Source organism: the organism of the source record quoted next, unplaced genomic scaffold (assembly GCF_019419815.1).
Source record: "Pyrus x bretschneideri cultivar Hongxiangsu unplaced genomic scaffold, Pyrus_bretschneideri_v1 Contig7, whole genome shotgun sequence".
NCBI classification, from domain to species: Eukaryota; Viridiplantae; Streptophyta; class Magnoliopsida; order Rosales; family Rosaceae; genus Pyrus; species Pyrus x bretschneideri.
The window spans coordinates 2048858-2061346 of NW_025999809.1; the positions used below are offsets into that span (position 1 = coordinate 2048858).

General features: G+C 33.5%; 1 pseudogene; it reads right to left on the reverse strand.

Annotated features, from left to right (window-relative positions):
• Positions 1 to 4052: 4052 nt before the first annotated feature.
• LOC125472444 lies at positions 4053 to 4762 on the reverse strand (annotated as a pseudogene).
• Positions 4763 to 12489: the final 7727 nt, after the last annotated feature.

Genomic DNA, 12489 nt, shown 5'->3' on the forward strand with positions numbered 1-12489 from the left:
ATAGGGTCAAGGAGTGTAGTTATAAAAAATCATCAAAATCGGAGTTAAAATAACCGTTAAATCGTGATTTTTCGTTTATAACCGTTGAAAAGCTTTGTCCCGTTACTTGATCTTTGAATGTTTTTTTTTTGTGATTTTTTGCTGATGTGATCTCCAAGCATATACAAACAATTTTGACGGTTTGGATCGTTGAAATTAGTTTTGGAGAATTCGTAAAACGATAGATTGACTAACACTTAGAGTTTATTTATATTTTTATTAAGTATAACATAAGATTTGTGGTATCCACTTGTGTAAATATTTTAAATTGAAGATCGAATTCATTCATTGTATTCATATAGGGTCAAGGAGTGTAGTTATAAAAAATCATCAAAATCGGAGTTAAAATAACCGTTAAATCTTGATTTTTCGTTTATAACCGTCGAAAAGCTTTGTCCCGTTACTTGATCTCTGAATGTTTTTTTTTTGTGATTTTTTGCTGATGTGATCTCCAAGCATATACAAACAATTTTGACGGTTTTGATCGTTGAAATTAGTTTTGGAGAATTCGTAAAACGATAGATTGACTAACACTTAGAGTTTATTTATACTTTTATTAAGTATAACATAAGATTTTGTGGTATCCACTTGTGTAAATATTTTAAATTGAAGATCGAATTCATTCATTGTATTCATATAGGGTCAAGGAGTGTAGTTATAAAAAATCATCAAAATCGGAGTTAAAATAACCGTTAAATCTTGATTTTTCGTTTATAACCGTCGAAAAGCTTTGTCCCGTTACTTGATCTCTGAATGTTTTTTTTTTGTGATTTTTTGCTGATGTGATCTCCAAGCATATACAAACAATTTTGACGGTTTTGATCGTTGAAATTAGTTTTGGAGAATTCGTAAAACGATAGATTGACTAACACTTAGAGTTTATTTATACTTTTATTAAGTATAACATAAGATTTTGTGGTATCCACTTGTGTAAATATTTTAAATTGAAGATCGAATTCATTCATTGTATTCATATAGGGTCAAGGAGTGTAGTTATAAAAAATCATCAAAATCGGAGTTAAAATAACCGTTAAATCTTGATTTTTCGTTTATAACCGTCGAAAAGCTTTGTCCCGTTACTTGATCTCTGAATGTTTTTTTTTTGTGATTTTTTGCTGATGTGATCTCCAAGCATATACAAACAATTTTGACGGTTTTGATCGTTGAAATTAGTTTTGGAGAATTCGTAAAATGATAGATTGACTAACACTTAGAGTTTATTTATACTTTTATTAAGTATAACATAAGATTTTGTGGTATCCACTTGTGTAAATATTTTAAATTGAAGATCGAATTCATTCATTGTATTCATATAGGGTCAAGGAGTGTAGTTATAAAAAATCATCAAAATCGGAGTTAAAATAACCGTTAAATCTTGATTTTTCGTTTATAACCGTCGAAAAGCTTTGTCCCGTTGCTTGATCTCTGAATGTTTTTTTTTTGTGATTTTTTTCTAATGTGATCTCCAAGCATATACAAACAATTTTGACGGTTTGGATCGTTGAAATTAGTTTTGGAAAATTCGTAAAATGATAGATTGACTAACATTTAGAGTTTATTTATACTTTTATTAAGTATAACATAAGATTTTGTGGTATCCACTTGTGTAAATATTTTAAATTGAAGATCGAATTTATTCATTGTATTCATATAGGGTCAAGGAGTGTAGTTATAAAAAATCATCAAAATCGGAGTTAAAATAACCGTTAAATCTTGATTTTTCGTTTATAACCGTTGAAAAGCTTTGTCCCGTTACTTGATCTTTGAATGTTTTTTTTTTGTGATTTTTTGCTGATGTGATCTCCAAGCATATACAAACAATTTTGACGGTTTGGATCGTTGAAATTAGTTTTGGAGAATTCGTAAAACGATAGATTGACTAACACTTAGAGTTTATTTATACTTTTATTAAGTATAACATAAGATTTTGTGGTATCCACTTGTGTAAATATTTTAAATTGAAGATCGAATTCATTCATTGTATTCATATAGGGTCCAGAAGTGTAGTTATAAAAAATTATCAAAATCGGAGTTAAAATAACCATTGAATCGTGATTTTTCGTTTATAACCGTTGAAAAGCTTTGTCCCGTTACTTGATCTCTGAATGTTTTTTTTTTGTGATTTTTTGCTGATATGATCTCCAAGCATATACAAACAATTTTGACGGTTTGGATCGTTGAAATTAGTTTTGGAGAATTCGTATGCCATCAATCAAGTTCCGTGTGTGTGTGTGTGTGTATATATATATATTTATTAAGTAGATTGAAATCTATTTATTTTGTACGTATAAATTATAATTGACTGGTACACGGAATAGTACATACATCACGTGTCACGTGTTCATTATAAAAATAGTGAGATATGTCATGACAGTCATGTGTGTGATAAAAAGTTAATAACTTAAAAAAAAAAAAAATTTCTCACCACTTCTATTAATTTTCATTTTTCCCTCTCTTTTTTGTTTCCTTTTCAACTTTTTCTTATCATTTTCACTTTTCCCTCCAACATCTTTCCCTAATTCCCTCACTTTTTTGTTTTATTTTCAATTTTTCTTAATATTTTCATTTTCCCTCCATTTTTTTTTACAAAAAGGACGGCAAGTTGGCAAATGCATGATCATGCATATTAAATTATTAATTCATATGTATTATAATTTTTATAAAATTTAATATATATATATATATATATATAATATAATTAGTATAGATAGACTTAATATTTTGGGGGTATAATTATTATAGTATATATAATTATTATAATTATTATAAATTTTATAGTTAATTTAATATATATATATATATATATATTTATTATAATTTTTAGGGGTATAAAATTGTAAAATTAATGTATATAATTATTACAATATTTTTTTAGGGGTTATAAAATTATAAAAATAATATTTTGCTTATCGTGTATCGTGTTTACCCACGTGTATACCCGACCCGACCCGTTATCTTAACAGGTGCTTATCGGGTTACCCGATAAGACCCGATTCGTTATCGTGTCGACCCAAACACCTGTTAATTTCGTGTCGTGTCGTGTCGGGTTATCGGGTCGTGTCAGAAATTGCCAGGCCTACATACAGCCATGCAAGAGAACAAAATCACCGATATAATAACATTTCAAAATGAGATGATATGCCACGCCCATTAGTCCAAGTGAAAGGAGATCCCTTAACATCGGAACCAAACAACACTTATCCACCAGATCTTGAAACTTCTCACATGCTATTCAATGAGGTAGAATACCCCCCGTTTTCTCATGCATACCAAGAACTGCATTAAAATCACCCAAAATAAGTAAAGGACCCGAAAAGCCAGCACAAATTTGAGAAATAGAAAGCCATAGTGGTCCACGTTCCACCGCTGTAGTAGCACCTTAAACAAAAGTAATACAGTGGCAGTGCCAGCTACCAAAAGTTGATAGTAAATGTTGACTTGAAGAAGATAATACCGTAGGGGATAGAACATTAGTTATGTGAAAAACCCAAATATTAGGTAATCTCTGGCGTTTTCATTTACCCCACAAAACGCATATGAATAGATTTCCAAAAAGAGGGACGAATTTTTATTGTAGAAGTTTGGAGAAAGTTTTCTGAGAAGGCTCTGTAAAGCACGTTGAGTGGGGCAATCTGCTAAGCCCCGAATATTCCAATCAATGGTCTTCACGTATCATGAGGAGCCATAGCAGCAACCCTAGCACGAGTTTGAATAGTCTCACACTTGTGCGTATGATAAACAAATTCCTGTTATATTTTTTCGTAAGTTTCCTTTGAATGTAATTAACTGTTCATTATTGGTTGTCTTCCCTGCGACAAACAATTGAAATCTTGACGACCTTGACATATCTGATATGGTTTGCACAAATCCATGTGGGCTCGTTAATAAATCCTTGTGAAATCACATTTATTTGATTCTTTTGCAACTTGTAATTGGACAAAAAGGAAGTTCTTTTCTCAATTAATTTCTAATATGGTACCGTGGATATTATTATAATTTGAACATTTGTAACACTACGGTAGAAACAAAAGTAAACGAGTTTTCAAAGGTATTTGCTGCATTCCTCGCAAGCTGCTTGGTTGTGATTTTGGCCCGCAGATGAAGGACAAAAGTGATTCAAATACCGTGACTGTGACTGTTTCAACATCTCTCAACTTGCTAACGATGGCTATCGTTTCTTGGTGGTTGTTGAGGGAGATGGGTTGGTTTTCGATTCCCTTGAGATTTGGCATAGCCTTGTTGATTGTCCTTTTTACCGTCGTCCTGGATGTTAAGTACTTGACCTTGATTGTGAGTGCTCCAGATTCAACTCCCCGTCTTCTTATGATTGATTGAACGTCCTGAACACATTCCTTGGTTTGCGAAAGGGCATCCTTTGCACTTCCACAAACATCCAAGGGCTGAGAGAGCTGCCTGATACCTCAGTAGAGCATTTCTCATTCTGAGCTTGTGCCAAGGCCTGTTGAGTGAGGGGCAACTGATACTGAAGCAACGTCTCAACAGAATCATGCAAGTCTTGGAGACCACTTAATTTTTGGCTGATTGATGTTGATGATGTGGAAGCAGTTGCCTCGGAAGACCTCAATCTACACAAATGCTCGTCAATTTCTTGTACAATTGGGTGTGGCCTAGAGGGGAAGTTGTTAGAACGAGTGGGAAAGCCATTTCTTCGCGTTTTGGTTGACGTACAATTCAAACTTGATGTGTTCCCTTCCATCTGCATCTGGTTAATATGTAGTGTTGGTTGAGGGAAAGGGGACATGGAATCTCATCCACCTCAATCTCCAGTGAGAGATAACGCGATTTCGATCTGGATCTATACGTTCCCTATGTAATGCTTTTGCAATGTCTCTTGTCCCACCAGCATACCAACTCATTTTTGCATATAAAGTTTCATAGTACGCTTTCTCGGATCTCTGAAAATAAATTACGTGATTGCACGAGTGGGATCGACCTCCGACAATGTTCATCGAGAGGCGAGAAACCATCTTAGCCAACCTTCTTATATGCTTAAAAGCCTCATCTAAATTATGCCAATGAACTCTTTAAGTCCACTTTGTTAGTGTTAGGGCTATTCACTAATTATCCACATCAAACTTTTTATTAAAATGTGATAAATGTCATCCCTTATTTATAGGTTTATCTTTTACTGAATTTAGAATTAAATATTATTTCTCCTTTTTCTTGCTCCTAATTCGTATATCAATTTTTTCTTTTATCTCCATCATAGGTTAATTATTTTAACTAATTTATGTGTTGTACCACAACCCACTTTTTATAGCATTCAATAAATGCTATAAAAAGTGTGTTAAAGAAATCAACCCCATCTCATTGAAAGACCTACATAAATCCAGAGTAAAAAATTCTAGAACATTCACTAGAGTTGGTCAGCTAGATTATCCAAGTTAAAGTAGTCCATTGTAGAAAGGATTAGAAGGTTGTTTCTTAAATTGGTGGAAGAGTCTAGAAGAATGGGTTTCCACCAACATGCAAGATTAGTGTAGATAATTCTAGCTTAGGAAGTTAGTGGAATTATGTAGATATCTCTAGCATAATGTTTCCATGCTTCTCCAAGGTTCCATCCATGCCTATAAAAGGAGAAGGCATCCACACCATATGTATCAACCAATGTAACCAACAAGAAAGAAAGAAGTAATCAAGCAAGTAGACAACCAAGTGAGAGTGAGAAGTGAGTAGTCTTGTGAAGAGTGTGAGTGAGTGTCATAGCTTCTAAAGAGTGTCCTTGAGAGTTTGTGTGTTGTAAATTTTGTGTGTAATACAAGTAATTTGTTTACTTGTTTTGTCTCTCCAACACTTGTGTACTCTAATTTTTCCCCAACAAAGTGTTCTATAGCATTTTCTCTAATGCTATGGTGGACCGTGCTATAGAATGTTTTACACTTTCAATACCTTTTCGATTGATATAAAGAAATTACTATGAAATGTTTTCTATAGCATTTTCCAAATGTTATAAGGTAATCTATAGAATTTTTCAAATGCTATAATCACTCTTCGTAGCATTTAAAAATACTATGAAAAAATTGTCATAGCAACTTCAAAATGTTACAGTAGACTTTTTTTATGGCATTTTCAAACATTTCATAGCATTTGGTAGCAGCATATAGGAAACATCTATTACATTTATGATATCGTTGTACAATCTATCACTTCGGAAACACTAACTGAACTAAGAATTTTTTTTATTACAAATCACCAATGTCATATTGCCATTCAATCATTTAAAATCATATGATATCTTTACCCAAAGAGAATTGAACTAAATGAATACAACCATATACTCAAATTTTCATATCTGCCGTTTTAATTAACCATTGCATCTCGCGCTTATTGTAATATGAATCAACATAAACAGACATGTTAGGCTGAAAAGCTTAATTAAAAGGGAAACAACCAGCGCAAAATTCCAAGAAGTATTTACAACAAGAAGCAGAGATTGAAAATAGATATGCTACTAGGTCGCTGAACAAAAAATAAATAAATAAATAAATCCCAACTACATAAAATCCTGACACATTAATTATGACTTACCAGAGATTGAAAATAGATATGCCAACATATGTATGGATTAGAAAAACAATTTGGACAAAAAGAGGAATAACAAGTCGGAACCCAAAATACAGCCTACTCTCTTACATTTCAAATGTCATTTTGACAGAAGCTACAACCTGCAAATTTACAAATAAATAAATAAGAGAAATTATTTGGACTCATATAACCTCTTTCTACACCTAACTTAAACTTTAAATGTGAATTGTTTTTTTTTCCTTATTGCATAATTACCATCCAGTACAAATATAATTAACAATAAAACTAATATTTATCAATAAACCCATCCCAAAAATTAAACCCTACCATCATACAATGTTTATCCTACCTTCATTCCGGCTGAAATCCTAAGAGCTCTCATATAGAAAAACAAGCTTTTTTTTTCAGAATGGAGAAGATGGGTTTTTGGGTTTCAATTCACGGCTATCAACGCTAGAAGTTGAGAAGATGGGTTTTTGAGTCTCGCATCGTATATGGCGGCGAAACCTCCCCTGCCAATTGGTTTCCTCGAAGGTTTAGGCAAATCTTATAATTCCATGTCTCTCTCATCCTTTCATGAAGTTTAGTTTCCCCTGCCAATTTGGTTTCCTCAAAGGTTAGGCATATACTACTTGCCTCATCTCTTTCCTGCATTTTTGGCAAATATTATAATTCTACGTTTCCCTCATCCTTCCATGCAGTTTTGGCAAATATTATTTTATTCTTCCTGTTTTCTCCTTTTTACTAGATATATATGGAGAAGTATACAGAGAAGTAGCAATGGCATTGAGTTGATGAGGATGGAGGCTGAAGGATTTTCACCCTTTTAACCTAATGTTCTTTCAAATTCGACCAAAAACAAACTCTAATATTCTTTCTGGATATACTTTTAATTACTTTGAAGTTTGTTTTAACTTTTTTGCCATTGTCGTGCGTCTAATCTTCTCAACAAACACAATAGTTCCTCAAATTCAAGCCATACAGTCTGAAGGGGGAACTAAAAATGAAATTATTATTAGTATATGGAAGATTCATAAACAAGTAGAAACTTCACCAAATTATTCTTGAGATTTTATTTTCTAAATGGGTGTCAAGATAAATTTACACTTTGAATTGGGTTTGTGAGGTTAGTTTAGGTGGTAAATTTGGGTTTAAAGAGATATTAAGTATTGAGAGCTGCTAAACCCACCCCGTTGTCTTATTTCTCCACCCACATTATATTTACACCCACTATAAAAAGTTAAAAAATTAAAATGTTATTTTCCCACCCACTATTATTCCTAAAATAACCTTATATATAATTAGAGATAAATTTCTCTTTTAAAAAAAAAAAAAAGAATATAAGCAAACCTTCTAAAAACCGGAAAAAAAGAAGAAAAGAAAAAAAACCATGTTTCCTTTCCATATTCCAATTTGAGTGTCCTTTTTGAGATGCATAGCAATTCGCATTGTCATTGACGTATAGTATTTTCTAGCTACTCAGCATCAATTAATTTATCTGTCCGCTATTTTCAACTTTAACCATGTGGATGTTGTATGCTTCTAATAGATGTGGACATGGATGCTGTCAATGAAAGAATAGCTGCATTGAAGCCTGCTGGTAGGGTAAGTAAGAAATCCAAAAGGGTGTTCAAGGTGGGCAAAAGAAGGCGCCACGGCAAGTGAGGAAAGGTGAAGAGGCGTCATATTTAACTCTTTGATAGAAGAACAGAATGCCCAATTGTAGCCCAATACGATAACATTATCCTTAAGGCTGTCTTGTATTCGGTTTTCCTATTATAGATATTTGAGAGTTATCTTCCGAAAATTGTAATCGAGTACATCATATATTAACTTTGGATTTAAGCAGCATTTATGGATGATCTTCTGTTGAAATTACCCTTCTTCTCTAGGAATCAAACTGTTAATGCCATTTTCTTCTGATGTCATTCGACGAACCGGTATGCTGTAAGTGATTTGTGCAAACTTTGTCATGCCAAGGTGATATTCCCTGTTTGTTCTTGTTCTTCTTGTCTTCAACATGGGCAATTGGATCTAAAAGAAGAGCACGAATTCTAAAGCAAAACAAGACAAAAAAAATACAGAAAACCATCGAAATGCGGGAGTTTACTGGAAAAAAAAAATACTATGAATAGAATCTGGAATTGTCCGACGGATAAGCACGGTGGCATTGCTTACCAACTTCAATTTTTGTCAAGCTCCACGATCTCTCTAGTTATAATAGTAGACCCTACAATGGGTTTGAACTGTTGTATACGATCAATGTAGGGAGTAGCCCATTCTAAACTCCATGGTTCACAATATCTTTCCCAATTTATCACTATAGGAGGAATTGGATGACTCGATTTCAAGAACACCTGCATAAAAGTACAACTTAATTAAATTAGACTTCAAGAAATTTATAACTTAAAGTAAATGCATTCAATCCTTATAAGATCACCTGCAAGAATTTCCAACAATAAATCCTTATATACATACCTACACAAAATGATGATTGGTGAATCCAATGTCGATCTCCTTACGTGTTGCTAGTGGTATAGGTTATGTTCTAAGAGGTAAAAATGTAAGACATTGTACATCCGATAGGTGGATAAGCACCACACCATAACATGATGCAATAATATGGCCCATGTCAGTCATAGTCATCCACCGATCAATGTTTGCATGAGTTTCAAAATATCTCAATGCATGCTTCAACTTATGGACCCTATTTTTAAATCCATATAGCTTGGAGTAGCAACTTGAGTAAGTCTCTAACTCTTGTAATAAATCTTTTCGCACTTGTACCCATCCATCCTTATTATAACCCAATAATGATGCAATTGCTCTGAAACCGCAATTTCCATCAGCTGCCACATATTTTACAAGAATAATGTATGGCCTCAATGCTACTGGAAATGCATTAATTAACTCAATTGGCTTAACTGAAGAAGTGCGATGCACCTTATCCTTTGGTTACCTCTTTTGTTTTGAACTCATTTCAGGATAAAGATCACCAAGTGAATAACTTCCTTGCTTCGATTCCACAATCTCAAACAATGACGGATCACGACGAGTAGATTTATCTGCCTTTTTACTTGGCCTACCTCTAGTCTTTGTTATCACAGATGGTTTAACAAGTGAAGTAGTGTGTGGTAATACTAATTCCATAAGTTTCCTTTTAAGGACCATTCTTGTAGTTGCATCAGATTCTATCCAACGCCTATGAAACAACTCCATCTTTGCATCATAATGGTACTCTGCTGCATTTCTTATAGGTGTACACTTCATGTCAAGTTTCCTCCAATGCTGATCAATGCTCCCAAGTGGAATAGGTTGACCATCTCTTATGTATCTAACAATCTCATAAGCACATGGTAATCCATTAGTGTCTCGTAAAACACAACCACATGCCTCGGAGTCAATACCATTCATTTGGACGGACAACTCGTACTCTTTTAGAACTATATATAGTGCACTACTTGAGACAAAGCCACGAAGTTCCATGAAATCTGAATGTCTAAAATCATGATGCACCACTATCAAACTTTTCTCAAAAGAAGCCTTGATTTCAATGTGCAGCAACCCAAGCAGAGCATGTATACTTTCCCATGATGTCTCAAATGTTCCTTGGCTAATTCCAAGATATCTTTTTAATTTGGCATGTGAAGACTCGGCCCTGTTAAAGTAACAAGGGTTTAGCAATCTCAATAGAAAATGAAAATGAAAATAAAGTAAAAAGTGATAAATGCTTACCTATTTGAGGTTGTATTCCCAAAATGCATAAATTTATCGATCCATGCTGCAACAAGCCTCTCTTTATATGGATTCAACCAATTATCTATAACATATTGAAGCATCTCTTGATACATATTGAACTCATTGCATAGTTGTCATGTTTGCCTTATGAAGTCGGCTTCAATAGAAGATGTAACCATTGTAATCCATTTCTCCAAAACTCTATCGCAATCTTCCTTGGACTTATATAATTTTTTGAACTTGGCTAGCACATTCGTATTGATGTGTCATCTACATAATAAATGCTTACTTGTACCAAATATAAGTTCAATGGCCCTCATCAAAGCCATTTCTCTATCTATCACAATAACATCAGGCATAACAATACCATCCATAAGTCCTTGCAATATACTCAAGGCCCAAACATAATTATCTTCTTGTTCCACAGAAAGATAAACAAAACCAATAGAAAATGTCATATCAATTGACGTAACTCCACCAATTTCTAACAATGGCATATGATACCTATTGGTCTTGTACGTACAATCCATAATCAAAATATTTGGAAATGCATATAACAATTCCAAACAAGTCGGGTGTGTCCAAAACAAGTCCAAAATAGTATTAGTCTTTGGGCAACTCCTATGCCACTCAGTGTACATATGCTCAAATAGCTCACTCATCATTTGTTGCATTTGGGACTTCCCACCTTTCTCCAAAAGCCTCAAACGTTGACGTGCATTATGAATTGTCCTCAGTGTAGATACGTTTCATTTGTTTCTTCGTTTAGTGTAGTTAAAATCTCCTTTGGTTGCACCAAACTTTTAGACATATCAGTCAATAACGAAGTCTCTTCAGACGATAATCTACCAACAAATGAATGACCCTCCAAATGGCATACTACTGTGTGATTATGCACTCCAATAACTACCGTCAATATCCAATCATCATCAGTTGCTAGCTTTTTACCTTTTAATTGAAATGGGCATCCGCATTTTTTCGTTCCAGAATTCCTTCTATCCTCATCCTTTATGTCTTTTTTGTGAATTCGACTTACATATTGTCCACTCCTTTCACAACCCAATGTAAGTCTAGGGCTCTTGTTATCTTTTCCACCTCGATCAGATCGTAATGTCACAATAACAAAACCATTGACCTTCCCAATTTCTCGAGCCCATTGTATTAATTCTTCTCTACTCTTGAATAACTACGTACCAAAATTGCACATTGTGAATAAACATACAAGAGTATAAGTGAATCAATTGCGAAGTTAAGCAAATATTACCTTATTTGTGGTAAATTCACTAGTACAGTTCACCATATGCGTAGATGTTGAATTATTACCAGATTCGTCTACCAGCTGCAAACGAATTCCACCATATGTAAATAAATGGGCATTAGATCAAGTTAAAAATAGTGCCAATTAACTTAGAAAATAATAAACCCCAAATATGGCAAGAATGTTTTCCAGCATGATGTATATATCGACTAAACAGAAGACAACAGTATGCACAACATAAAATGAAAAAATTCAGTCACTGGCACCAGATGAATATATGTTGAATGTAAATTGAGACATGCCTCGTTAAATTTGATGAAGCTACTCCCAATTAACTCAGAAAACAATAAACTCCAGTGATATGTGAATGATGATTTGGAGCTTCCTCCTCCTTCATGCCCTTCTTCTTCTCTCTCCCGTCTCCTCTGTTTCTCACTCTAAAATACCAAAAACGAAATTAACCATAAACCATAACCCCCAATGTTTTTGTGATGAACATTTTTGTCTTTCTGAATGCTAGTTCAAAACAACCTTTATATGAGAGAAAAAAGCGGACACTACATCCCCTTGATTTAGATATACTTCGTGAAGCTTTTCTATTAAGGGAAACAAAATTGCCTTTTGTAAGTCATGATGTAAGTTTTTTTCTTGCCTCTAACGCTGTTTTTTATTAACAAAATAGAAACTAAAAAAACTTTTCAAGAAAAAAAAAATAGAGATAAAACAGATGTGAAGTCTAAAGATATAATGTCGCTTGCTTCTTGAAATATAATTATTTTAAAATCCGTAAAATCCACGTGATTGTTTCAACAGTCAAAGTTTTATTTAAATATTTTGTTTGTTTGCATGCATTATTGGGTGAATGTGCAACTTATTTCAATTGGTTGTTGTTGAAATGTGAATAAAAT